At 48.1% G+C, this 13,169-nt stretch overlaps 1 protein-coding gene across 7 annotated transcripts in view; it reads left to right on the top strand.

The window, feature by feature from the left end:
• The first annotated feature begins 3,330 nt into the window (after positions 1–3,330).
• SLC8A3 (solute carrier family 8 member A3) overlaps positions 3,331–13,169 on the top strand; it is a 125,046-nt gene continuing 115,207 nt past the window's right edge. For all 7 annotated transcript variants that reach the window (XM_090271067.1, XM_090271066.1, XM_090271064.1 and 4 more), the window contains exon 1: positions 3,331–3,972. The gene's annotated coding sequence lies outside the window, so the exon portion shown is untranslated. The remainder of the gene's footprint in view (positions 3,973–13,169) is intronic.

Genomic DNA, 13,169 nt, shown 5'->3' with positions numbered 1-13,169 from the left:
TTATCTCTTAAGACTAGGAATCAGCCAATTTCCCTTGTTAGAAAGGCCCACTTATTAGGGCAGAAGTAAGGATGTGTGTGCAATGATATAGGTAGTCAAAAAAATTTTAAATACCATTTGTGCGGGTGTGTATGTGTATGTTCTTCAGCAACATGTTATGCATTGAAATAAGTCTGATCAACAGCTACACAACAAATAAAGTAATCTGCCCTAAAAAACAGTTTCTAGGTCTCTGAGTCTCCCCTACCCTCTTCGTATGACACCCTCTGATGAATCAGAGAGAACGAAGAAGCTGCCAAGGTTGTAGCATGATGGCGTTTGCCTCAGGAAACAACCATGCGGGACCTAAGTTTGGCTTTTGCCACCCCTAACCCCTCTGCACTGTTTCCAAACCTAACCCCTCTGCACTATTCCCCTTGGTGTCACAAGGGTCTACAGCCCAGTTTGTGGAATTAAAAGGAAATGTCAGTGGGAAAGTGATTACTAAATAATGCTAATTTAAAATTAGGATACAAAGTGTTCTTTTCATCAGGAAGTGCAGTTCGCATTGGTGAAAGGGAGAGTAATCAATGGATCAAGAGCATAAGCTCTGTGATGACGTCTCCGGGAAGAGACTGCCCAGGGTGCTTGGGGCCTTTTCTACCTGGCTGCCTGCTGCTCCTGGCTCTTTGCAGAATTTAGCAGAATAATCTTGGTGCCATTGAGACCTGTTACTCTTAGCTCTGTTCACTTTGAAACGACACATAAACAAATATGCAATAGACAATGGAGTCTACCCCATCCCCACCCAAGGAAAACAGCCCTTCATCAAGAAGAGGACTACTTACACCAAGAGGATGAATGATATGGTATCTTAAGTATAAAGTATTAAAAAAGATGAAATCAAGCTAAAAGCCTCAGGGACTCCAGGCTGCCTGGCTTCAGCAGCAGCCAGAGCAGCGAGTTTTCCTTCATTGTCTCCTTTTGCTCTCCTCCCTCATTCATTAGGCACCAGCCAAGATGGCTTCTCATTCTTCAAACACAGCTGCTGCTCCTCAGGCCCCAAATCTGCACATGGCCCAGTCCTTCACTCCACTGAAGTTGCTGCTCAAATGTTAACTTCTTCCAAGAGACCTCTGAGAATTCTATCTAAATTGCTGCTAAAACATCCCACCGCAGCCACTGTCTAGCCTTTCACACAGCACGGTGGCATAGCAGGCATTCACTAGAAGCTGGTTTCCCTGCTTCCTTTTTTGTTAAATTATGAGAGCCAGCATGTTTCAAGGTTCCAAATAACCCAAGGTAACTCCTTGAAGTTGGAATCTAATAAGGACTCACAGAATCAGCCAGAATACTTGGACTCTGTATTAGTTAGCTAGACCTACCATAACCGAATACCTCTTATTTGGTGGCATAAACAACTGAAATTTATTTTCTCATGCTCTGGAGGCTCGAAGTCCAAGATCAAGGAGTCAGCAGGTTTGGTTTCTTCTGAAGCCTCTCTTCTCAGCTTGAAGATGGTCGCATTCTTGCTGTGGTTTCACAAGGTCTTCCCTCTGTGTGTCCCAATCTACTCTTTTTATAAGGACACCAGGCATTTAATTAGGACTCACCATAAGGACCACACTTTAACTTAATTACCTCTGTTGCAGTCACATTGTGAGGTACTGGAGATTACGTACACATTTGAGGGGAGGGTGGGTGGTGGTGGTGGTGGTGGTTTCCATCCCTGGTGCTCTGTGATTGAATTAAATTCCCTCCCTTTGGGCATCAGTTTTCTCTTAGCTTAAAATGAAGTTTATGGCTATTGCTCCTAATACTGATGATAGTTTGCTTGCTGGCTTTCCTGTGAAAATCCCCTTGAGTTCTAGCACAACCCGAAATGAAGGAATAAACAGTGGCAGAGATTGAAGGCCAACTGTCATAAAATTCACGGTTTTCCAACCTTGCATGCATGTCATAGAGAGGGGGAAATAAGTGAGAGTCTGTGTAGTGCTCAAAGCAGAACACTGGTTGTAGAACTTACAGTGGGAGAGAAGCAGGGTCGGAAAGAAAAAGAGAACATTGGGGAATTACTCTATACCAGAATCTGTAATCTCACAGAATCCTCACAACTCCTTGAGGTGGGTATTATTATTTCTCGCATTTCATCGGTGAGGACACAGAGGCTCAGAATGTAGAACTGGGTTTTGTTGCTTCAGTCTACCAGAACTCAGAGAACCTGCACAAATCTGCCTTTAGCGATGGTTGAACAGATTCATTAGCAAGGCACCAGGCCCTAAGGAGGTGCTGATAATTGCTAAATATTATTTGTTGGCCCCTCCCTCATACTTGGCTTCAGGCAGCAGAGGCCTGAGAGACACAACTTCCCACTCTTATATTGTCCCAGAATCTGCACTGGTGTCTCTACAAAAGGCCAGCTACCATGATCATTTTAGATGTCTAATGCCATGGATAAACTAGGGATATGAAACACCATTCTTAAGAGAGGGCTGCCCACCCCTCATGCCTCCAGGACCAAACCTGACAAATATAGCAGAAATTACAGGCATCTGATTTAAGGATACATGTGTACACTTCGCCTGAGCCAAGCCCCAAACCCTAGTTCTGCTGCTGCATCAAAGGACCATCTCTCTTCCAGGCTCCAGGCCCAGAGTAAGCAGCAATTTGGGAGACAGCCCCCTCTTATTTTTAGCCTTAAAACCCGAAAACCAAAACATACCAGCGCTCACCCAAGCATCTCTCACAAGCCGTTGTTTGATTTGGGTTGAGAAAATGACAGACTAGTTCTGCACCAAGAACAGAAGAAAAAAAGAGGGGAAAAAAGGAGTTTTATTTTCCCTCCACTGCCAACCTCCATCCCCCTCAACTCCTCCCCTAGGCCTGGGTGGACCCTGCCTGGGTAATCGTCCCCTGCTATATTTAAAAACCACAGATGTGTTTTGTGGAGACTCAATTTCGGAGTTGCAGACGGCGTCTCCTAAGGACAAGGGGAAAGCCGGTGCCGCGCGCCCGCCTGCCTGCCCTCCCTGCCTGCTGCCCGGAGCTCCGTTCTCCGCGGAATCCAGGTCAGGACGCGCTGCCGTCTTGGAAATGCCTCTGGCCAGCAGGCGCCGGGCGCCAGGTTCCAATGGTTGGGTGGGTAGCAGGGGTAGAGGGGCTCCATTTGCATTTGGTCCTCTGGGCTCTCTGGACTCAACGAGGTGCAGACTCGACTTCCTCCCGGCTGGTCGAGAAGCTATCTGAAAATCCCCCCATTGGCGGGCTAGGATAAATACGCGCGGCTTGTCATGCTGTGCAGCTCTCTCTCTCAGCTGATAGGGTGACGTTGGGTTTGGAGGCTTGGAGATTGGCTTTTTGATTTGGCTTCTTGCTGCAGCTTAGTGGGCAAAGCTCTCGGCTCGCCCAGAAACCAACCCCTCCGCGCATCCCCTCCGCGCGTGGCGAGGCCGAGACGTCGCCCGCTGTGACGGCGTGCGAGGCGGAGAGCCGGTGCTCTCACAGCCCCGGGAAAGCCCCAGCAACGAGACGGCAAGCCGGGGTCCCTCGGAGCTACCAGGACGCGCCGGGCTGCTCGCCTTCCTGCCCCTCCCGGCAGGGATCCCCCCTGCTGCCAGTGGCCGGGACTCCGGGCCTCTCCCGGGCATAGTCTCGAGCCCGCGCCCCGGGTTGGGGGTTTCTGGGGATCTTTGGGGGGATTTTCCCTGCTCCTAAAATCGGCGCCTAGGGACCCCATCCCACGTCCCTCTTCCCGGCCCCAGCTCTCGCGCTCCAGATGCGCTACCCTGAAGCTCCCTGAAAGCTGCGAGCCCACGAGCCCCGGCCGGCGGGCGGCGGCGGCGGACTGACATGCCCCGGACGCGGCTGCGGTCGGCGGGCAGCCCGCGGGGGCGATGAGCCTCGGCGGCCGGTGAGGAGCTGGGCGGCGGGGGCACCGCACATCTTCCTCACCCCTTCATTTGCCCACTCCGCTCGGGAGACCGAGAGGAAAGGGTGAGTAATGGGGGCGAGCCTCTTGCCCTTCCCCCGCAGCAGAGGCCGAAACAGGGGAGGTGGAGGTTGGGATGCTTGGGGGTGTCCCCAAGAGGGTTCCTTCCTATGAATAATGGTGTTAATTAAGTTATTTCTCAAGATCATTCATATGAACTGCCTTCCTGAGGGCTTAGCGCCTGAAGAGATGGGGGGAGGGTGCCCCGGAAAGTGTACGTTGTGTATGCGGTGTTGCGGGGGGTGCGTTCTGGCAGAATGAGTATCTAGGAGGGGGGTGGGGGCGCAGAAAGAAATGCCTGGGCATATGTATGCAGTCGGAGTAGTGGCGGGTGCGCATTGGGGAGGCAGACTGCTGTGTTGCGTGCTGGATGCATGTGTGTGCTGGCTGTGCCAGGGCGTGTTGCGCTCTTGGAGCGGTGAGTGCCCACCAGGTGTGGGGGTTAGGAGGGGAGCGCGTCGATTTAGGTGGCGCGCGCCCGTGTGCGCACAGGCACGCGCGCACTCCCACTGCCGGACTCCGCCGCCTCAGGTCGGGAACTGCAACCCCAGCGCCCCCGCCCGCGGCGTCCAAGGGGCGGGAGGAAGGTTTCTCCTGTTCTATGCTCTCCAGACAGTGGTGGTCTGGGCGGTCCCGGGCCAGGTGGAGAGAAGCGAAGTATGTAACTATCCCCGCTCCGGTCCCCCCAACACCACACACAGACAGACACACGCACACGCACGCACGCACAGGCCCTCATTCAGAGGCTCGAGCTCCTGCGGACCCTGCCTGACCTGCCTTGAGTACCCGAGCCTCTGGAGAAGATAAAGAAAGCCATTTGATCCAGGGAGGGAAAAGGAGCTTTTCGTTTTTATTCAGTGTGTTTTATTTTTAACTGTGGAGGAGGGCTGTGTGTGGTTAAATAGAGCAAACGCCTTTAATGCAGTGCCATAAATTTACCCGTTCGCTGCCCGCCTCCCTCCCCACCCCGCCCCCCCATTTCTCTCTATTCTGGCGATTAGGAAACAAACCCAGAACGTTCGGTGGTTCTGTCTCCTGGGTAGAAAGATTGAAATTGGTTAACAGTTTTTCAGAAACACAGGCCGCAGCTGGGAGCAACGCGTGGAGCTCCTGGGGGGTCAAGAAACATCCCAAGAGGAGGGAGTTGTGGGTGGGTTACAGGGACACATCCGGCCTGCTGCTCCGGCACCAAAAGGGAAGCCTCGGGCCTCTGGCGACCTGGTGACTGGCAGCCGCATGTGATTAATCTTCCACAGCTGTTGTGCCCCATCCACTTGAGCTGAGCTCTTGTTTACTTCGATTTTCAAATATAGCTGCTGCGCCATGCTCTTCCTGAAATAGGGGGATCAGTTCACTCAGTATGGGCACTTGGCCTCTCGCTGGCCCTTCTGCCTGCTGCGCTGGGTCCAAGTTGGAGAGGAACTTGCCCCTTCTGCCTTGCAGTTCTTCACATGAAGATGGTTGATGATCAGAGCTTGGGTGACTGGATGTGGGACTGATCGCCCAGCCCCTCATTGCAATCTACATTTCCTATGGGCAGTCTCCACACAAAAGTCCACTCAATAGCCTCATTTTTATTGAAATAGAACATAGGTATGGGGTTGAGAAGAAGCAGATTGAACCTATAGAACTGAACTTGGTTGAAGTGGTTCTTGAACTGAATGAAGACGGGGAGGCTGTTTATGCAATTTCCTCCACCTGGCGCACTTGATAGTTCTTCCAGCACTCCTGAACTGCCACCTCATCTGTGTCTCATGCTCTCCTATTTACCCTGCAGCTCTTCCTCAGGGAAGCCTTCCATACCTTCTCTGATTAGGCCAGATCCCCTTATTTTGTATATCTATAACCTGAGCCTGTTATTTTGAAGCAATTAAAGGTGTATATTAAATTTATTAATGTGATTGAATAATGCCAGTTATACTGCTAGATCATAAGCTACATGAAGGGAGGAAAGATTGCTGGTAAATTTATTCACATTATATCCCAAGGGCCTAGCACTGTGCCTAGCACAGAAGAGGCACTCACTAAATATTTCATTAAATAAATAGATTCTTAGGGGACAAGTTACATCTCCTCTCTGCTCATGCTCCTCTGAGCTTCACTACGGCATCTCTTGCACTGCTCTCCACAGCCTTCTGGTTAGAGAAGAGGGTTATCATACTGACCCTGTAAAAATATTTCCTTCCTCTAGGTTCCTCCCTAGGCTGGGATCCTAAAGCTGAGGCAGTGTCTCCTGCCCTAGCCCTGCCCTGTCCCTTGTACAGTCCCTGGGCATAGCTGCTGGTATTGAACATGGATAGTCATTGTGGGCATTGTTCCCTGGTCTGAATTGCCCACAATCTGGATTTGGGGGACTGTGTCACACATCTTGGCTTCTCCTCAAGCTACTAAGGTCAGATAAGAAGAGGATAACCCTTTTCACTCAAGCTTGGTTGCTTTGCCTAGAGGTTCAAATATTGGGTGAGGTTCAGAATTACATTGGACTCCAAGAGAAAAGGCATTCACTTATTTATTTAATTGGTATTTATTTAATAAATATTCAACAACAACTTACTCTGCCAGGCATTTGCAGGGCAGAGACGTAAATAAAATAGAATGGTTCCTTTCCTCATAAAAACACATTTGTTCTAGCAAGAATGACCAACTAGCAAACAGGCAATTACTGACCATATAAAGTGATTCTTTTCACTGGAGGGTAAATCCTGGGCTCAGTGAAAGCATATAGGGAAGATCACCTCCTTACAGTGGCTTAAGGAGGACTTTTAGAGACAACTAATCTCAGAAAGAAAGGATGGGTAGGAGTTGGCTTTGATGAAAGCAAAGAAGGGGTGGGATGGAGGAGAAAGTGTTATGAGTGAAAGGATCAGTATGCAAAGGCCTCAAGTGGGTGAGAGCTCTTCCAAATGACTGAAGACTGGGGCTAAAATTTGGGGAGGTGAGTTTGGGAGAAGCTCTAGGGGCCAAACCTTGAAGGGCTTGTACTCCATGCTAAGGATTTCCACTGAGTTTCCTGTGGGAGATTAGGAAGGTTTCAGTACTGAAGTGCTGGGGCAGATCTGCATTTTAGACAGCATGTGGTTGGAGACTAGGATGTAGGTAGAGAGGGAGTTAGGAGCCCATGGCAGAAACCATGGCAGACCATTGTCCTAGTGGACTGGGAAGGAGGGTAAGGTGTTCCTCTTTCAGTTTTAGCATATAAATCAGAGCTAGCCTTCTAGAAAGAAGTTCCACTGTTTTGTTTTGTTTTTTCTAATGAGATGGGTTTATGTTTGGTTGTCTGTTTTTTGAATGGGCACGCTAAGCTCAGCACTGGGCAGGGCCCCTCAGGGGAAAGAACATGTGGCTTCTGCAGGTATAACACACAGTTCCTGGCCTACACAGCTGCAGAGCAAGGAGAACCCCCAAAGATATGGGATCTTTCGGGGCTGGGGAGGGTCCCAAGAAGGAGTCTGGACAGGTAGGAAGTACTTAAATCCATATTTAGACCATAGAGACTACCAAACAAGACATCTAGATAGGAAGAATCACATATGTATGTATATGTACATGTTTTGATAATATGAAGAGTGAATAGAGGCTAATTCCAGAATCAAGGGTATTCAGACATGGTATACAAAGTCAGGTCTACCAAGAAAACAGCTCTATTTCATCTTGGATATATGAGTAATTTGGAGTGGGCCAAGTAGCATGGACTGCATTGACATTTGGAATGACAAATAGTGCTTTCCTGGTTGTATGCAAGAATGATGGGTCATGTGAGGAATCCGGAAGTGGAATTGGAACCTGTAATCCTGCTCTGGCTTTCATGTGGTAGTTTCCAAGTCACTTGAGAGGAGAGGACCTCAAAGTCACACACTGCTATGTTTGTCCTAGGGAATGAAGCCAAACAGTGTGAGCTTGGTTGCTATTCTTTCTTTGCACCCTGATCTCCCCACTCTGTTCCCCATCCTTCCCTATCACTGGTCTCCCTTCCCTTCCTGCACAGTGTCCAGGACCCACCCCTGCCCTGCCGTCATCCTGCCCCCTGGCTCTTTCTCCCTCAACATTGAATCCCTCCCTCTAATTGTAAGCATGCTCAACACACCCCATCCTAAAATGAACATCAGTTGTCCAGTTCCACCCCTCATCATGCTCTCTTCCCATCTTGCTTTCAATAAACCCTTGCAATCTTAGAGTAATCATTTGCCTCTCTTTTCTCATCACTCATTCTTTTCTCTTCCTCTGTCTAACTCTCATCCACCAAGGACCTCTTATTCCCCCCAATATAGTAACTTATTCCTGATTATCTATCTATCACCTATCTGTCTGCTCTCCCCCTGTGCCACCCCCATCAGATAAGATTAACCATTAACTCTTCAAAATTTCCCCTCTTGGCTTCTATCACACCGGACACTCCAGTCCCACTAATTCTCTAGGTGGTCCCTCTTCCACTTCCTTTCCAATATTCTCTCCTTCCTCGTAGGTTCTCCCTTTTCTGTTAGCCCTCAGCAGTCTCCTGCATGGCTTTGTGCTGTTACTCCAGTGCACATAGTTCCGAGCCTGTGACTCCAGCTCTCCAAGCCCAGTGTGTCTTGTTTCCGGCCACTTGCCCAATGTCTCCAATAGGCTATATGGTCAGCTCCTCCAGGCCAGTCCTTGCGAAACTGATATCATCTTTGTTTTAAGGAGCTGCTCCTTCTGACTTCCCACTTTCTATCAATGGCACCAGCCAACTTCCAGTCGCTATGGCTCGAGATCTCCAAGTTTATCTTTGATTCCTCTCCCTTGTCCCTGAGTATTGCTAATGTTTGTTCAGTCCATTCCCTTCTTCTCTATCCATACTACTACAACCTAAGTACAGATCTGATAACCTCTTACATAATACTGAAGATAATAGTAACTGTTATTATTAAAGTAGCCAGCATTGTACCACCTGCTAGCTACTCTGTTGCAAAGTGCTGCCCACTGATTTTCCCTTTCAATCTTACCACAACCTGTATAAAGTAGCTACTATTATACTACAAAAATAGCTTTCTGACATCTTCTCAACTTCAACCTCCCCCTCCAATTCATTTTAACACCTGTTACAGGATTTCTCTCCTAAAACACCCTTGTAGGCTTGTCATTTTCCTAAAAAAAAACTTGGCAGGTCTCCCATTATTTGCAGCAGTCCCCACTCCTTGTATTCAAGGCCCTCCGTGCACACACCTCTCCATGTCCAGTCTCATGTTTTACAGTTTCCATGTGGGTACCTGGGGAAACTTAGCCTTTTCCCTTCTGTGCCTTTGTTCATGGCTTACCTTTCACTGAGAATCCTACCTGTTCTTTAATGTCCAGTTCAAATGTGTCTTCCTGATGGGAAGTCCTCACGCTGTCCTCTGAATTTTGATAACACAGCATCTGTTTTTCTTGAGGTCTTTACACTTATTGAAATATGCGGGGAGGAGCTGGTTTGTATTCTTTTGTTTTTGCACATGGCTTACTGCCCCTCCTGGACCAAGTGCTTTCTATTTCTCCTCCTCCCTATTGCATGATCCTTGAAACACAGTGGTTGTTCAATGAAAAATAAAGGAGTGAATAAATGAGTAGTAACCTGGCTCACTTTTGGGGCAGGTGAAACAACATCAAGAAAGCAGGGGGCAAGGGGTCTCTGCCATTGATAATGAAGGAAGCCAGTGGTGGAGTCAGAAGTCAAACCAGGACCAGGCAACGAGGTGTGACAGAAGAAGCACTGACTGGTGGTAAGAAGATTATGTTTTGGTTCTTGTCACGTCTGACAGCCCCAGGCAGGGTCCACTTCTGCTTTCTTGGGCTTTGCATTCTTATCCTTTAAAAAACGTTATGTTGGATGTGTTGACTTTTAAGCTATCTCCCTGGTGGGACCATTCTCTATCGTGAGTCTTGTTCCACACCCTGTAGATTGCCTTCTGCTGAGAATACTTTTGGTGCTGACAGCACTTTTGTTTCAGAACCTTCTGCCTACAATTTGAAGCCCCCAGTGTATCTGTTATCACATTGGGTCCTCAGTTGTCAACATGACCAAACAACTCGACTCCCTGGATGTCTGGCCAATGAGGCACCCTGAGTTGGTTGTGTGCCCCGATGGCCCTAGGTTGGTACTTCTGTGTGGAGTCACCTCCTTCCTGTGCAACACTCCAGGGCACTCACAGAGTGACTAGACTCCAAAGACTCCATCCAATCCTATCTCAGCTCCTGAGCTTCTGCCGTTTCCCTTCCATCCAGAAAGGACGTGTTTAGAGCCATGTCACTCTGCTCAGTGGCTTTCCAGAGGTTCTGCCTACTGCCTACCATACCACTGTACTTCCTTTCCTGTGAGACTGGAAGAATCGTCTGGGTCCTGTGCCTTTTAGCCTCTCACAAGGGATTAATTGGGGAGTCAACTTCGAGTGGAATCATGGGAGCAGTGGGGAGCAAGCACAGTGGCAGAGTCAGCAGCTCAATGTGCTGGAGTCTGAAGCATCCGCTCCTAGCACACTCTTGTGAAAGGGGGACCTAGAGCACCCACAGAGTTGATTGTATCCAAAAAACCCCTACCATGTCTCAGAGAGATGACTTTGACTGCTTGCCAGAATCCATTTGTTCTGATATGAACAATGATATGATATGAAATGAATTAATTCCGTATTTCAACATTTAACAATTAAGGGAAATTAAATGACATTAAAATAAAGTAGAATCCTGGAGAACAAGTCGAGGAAAAGGAACACAATGGGGGTTCATCACCAGCTTTCCCCTGCTTGGGTGGGTAACCTTGAATGATAGGGCCCAGGTGCTTCCCTCTGGGGGACAGGCAGGGGCAGGAATAGTGCCTCCTCAGGTTGCCCTGGGTTTCTCACACCCCTGACCCAGCCCCAATTTCCTTTCAGGGGCAGGGGATGTTTTCTCTTGGTCCTTGCTGAAATGACCCTCCTTCAGGCCTGATAGAAGGAGATCTCTTGTAGCCAGGAGAGCAAATTTTGGTTCTGGCTCTGTTATTTATTGGCATGGAGACTCCTGGCAATTAACTGAGCTATGGTGTCTCCATCTGTACAAATATCCTTAAAGAAGGTTTAAATGAAATCAGGTGAGTGAGAAGGCCTTTGTAAACTATTGGCACATAGTATTGCTTAATATTTGCTGAATGGAATGATGCACTATAAGTGTTGGTTATTATTATGCCACACCCCGTAGAGAAAAGTAAGGTGCCAATGGGAGAGCTATGGTGGAGAGAAGGAATTGTGTTTAGAAATGGCCTCACAATTGCGGTCCAAATACTGTGTGGTCCTCTTGGTTTTGTTTGTTTGTTTGTTTTTAGTGAACAATGTGCCCGCTACCTGATGTCTGGTTTTAACCATTTACCTCTCTACTCTAAGGCTTCCCAGAAAGGCTGATGTCTCTGCTCACAGGTGCATCTGTCCACTTAATCCTGCAGACTTACCATTGATCCATTCAACAAATACCCCACTCACTCTGCCAGGCTCAGTCCTACTGTGGCAAACAAAAGGGACACACTTCCTGCTATTATGGTGTTTATAGTCTATGATAAACCAGTGAACAAATAAGTCAGTGATGATTTCAGCAAGTGATATGTGCTATAAAGGAAATGAAAAGTGATGTGTCAGTGTTGGAGAGCAGGAATAGGATCACCTTTAGATGAGGTGACTGGGGGAAGATCTGAGAAGGGGACATCTGAGACCCGAAAGAAATTTAAAAAGTGATCTATGGCCATCTTTAGGATAAAGGTATTCTAAGCAGAGGGAACAGCAAATGCCAAGGTCCTAGGGCAGGTGTGTGCCTAGGTGTGTTCTAGAAACTGAGAACGCTACTGCAGTTGGAGTGGGGGGATGGAGCCAGCAAAACAAAACAACGTGGTGGGAGTTAAGGGCAGTGAGTTAGGAGTCAGTAGAGGATGGGGGTGGGAGTTTCTGCCGGAAGAGAAGTTTTCAAAGAATGGCATGATCTAGTTGATTCACATTTGAAAAAGACATTTTTGGCTGCTTTGTGGAAAGTAGACTGTAAGATATGGGGCAAGATTGGCAGCTATTGCAGCAGTCCAGGCGTGAGCTATGATACTGGATCTCCAGTAGCTAGAACAGAGTGTGACGCATATTTGGCAGTCAGTAAGTCTGAGAACACAACTAGGCAGAACTGATCCTCAAAAACCTACAACCATGATGGGCACATAGCAAGTACTTGGCAAATGAATCAGTGAACAGAATCAGACTTGCTTGTAGTCCCTCTAGGATTTCAGTTCATCTCAATATTTTGGAACTTTTAAAAATGCTTTTTATTTTATTTTATTTTTTAGGTAGCAGTATTTCATAGGGGCAGTGCATCCCGTGAGTTCATTTTCTTCTATGTGAAACTGCCTTCTCCTTTGAAACAGACGTGAGAAATCCAACTCCGCTACCTCTGTGATGCCCTCAGTCAGTGTTCACGGTTCCCAAAACCCTTGGCTCACATTTAGATACTGATCTTGTGTACCTTTCTGTGCACTTCTCCACAGCAGAGACCAGACCTGCTTCATCTCTGCATCTCCAGAGCTCATCACTGTCTGTACATTGAATCAGCAAATAGTTATTACGTCGGCTACACTGAGGAGCACTCTGATGCCTTGGTTGAACTTCAGGGCCTTCCTGCTCTCTTCCTGGAGAGCCCAGAACTCTTAGTGGCCTCATTTGTCTCACAGTCACAGGACATCCCTGAAGCTAAATGAGTATATAAGTTAAGTGGTTTTGTGTTGATTCCTTCAGCTTCCATTTCTTTGGGCCTGGAGATGCCTGAATCAGGAGGATGTTTGCAGGGCCAGTGGGATGAAGAAGGCAGCTTATGCAGTTTGGTCCTTGCTCTGCCTCTTCATTCCTCTTCCACCATCATTTCCTGTTTTCAATTGGTCTCCAACCTGTATTGACTCCGCTTTTGAAAGCGCTCTTAAATCCACACCTTCCTCAGCAAGCCTACTCTCTCTGCCTCTGCTTAGGTGCTGATCACGTTTCTCTCAAATGCCATGAGAGACTCTGAACTAACTTTCCCGCCCCCTAGTCTTGCCTGCTTTTGTTCACCTCTCCAGTTTCCACATGGTCATCACTCTAGGTGTGCTACTCAAAGGAAAAACATGGATCTTGTCCCTCCTATGATAACAAAACTGTCAGTGGTTCCTTGTTGCCTCCAAGATAATGCCCCACTTCCTTGGCTGGGCGTATGATGCCTCTTTACGAGCTAA

This window comes from Furipterus horrens, unplaced genomic scaffold, assembly GCF_987537825.1.
Source record: "Furipterus horrens unplaced genomic scaffold, mFurHor1.1.pri manual_scaffold_3, whole genome shotgun sequence".
Lineage (NCBI taxonomy): Eukaryota > Metazoa > Chordata > Mammalia > Chiroptera > Furipteridae > Furipterus > Furipterus horrens.
This window is presented reverse-complemented; position numbering and strand designations above follow the sequence as displayed.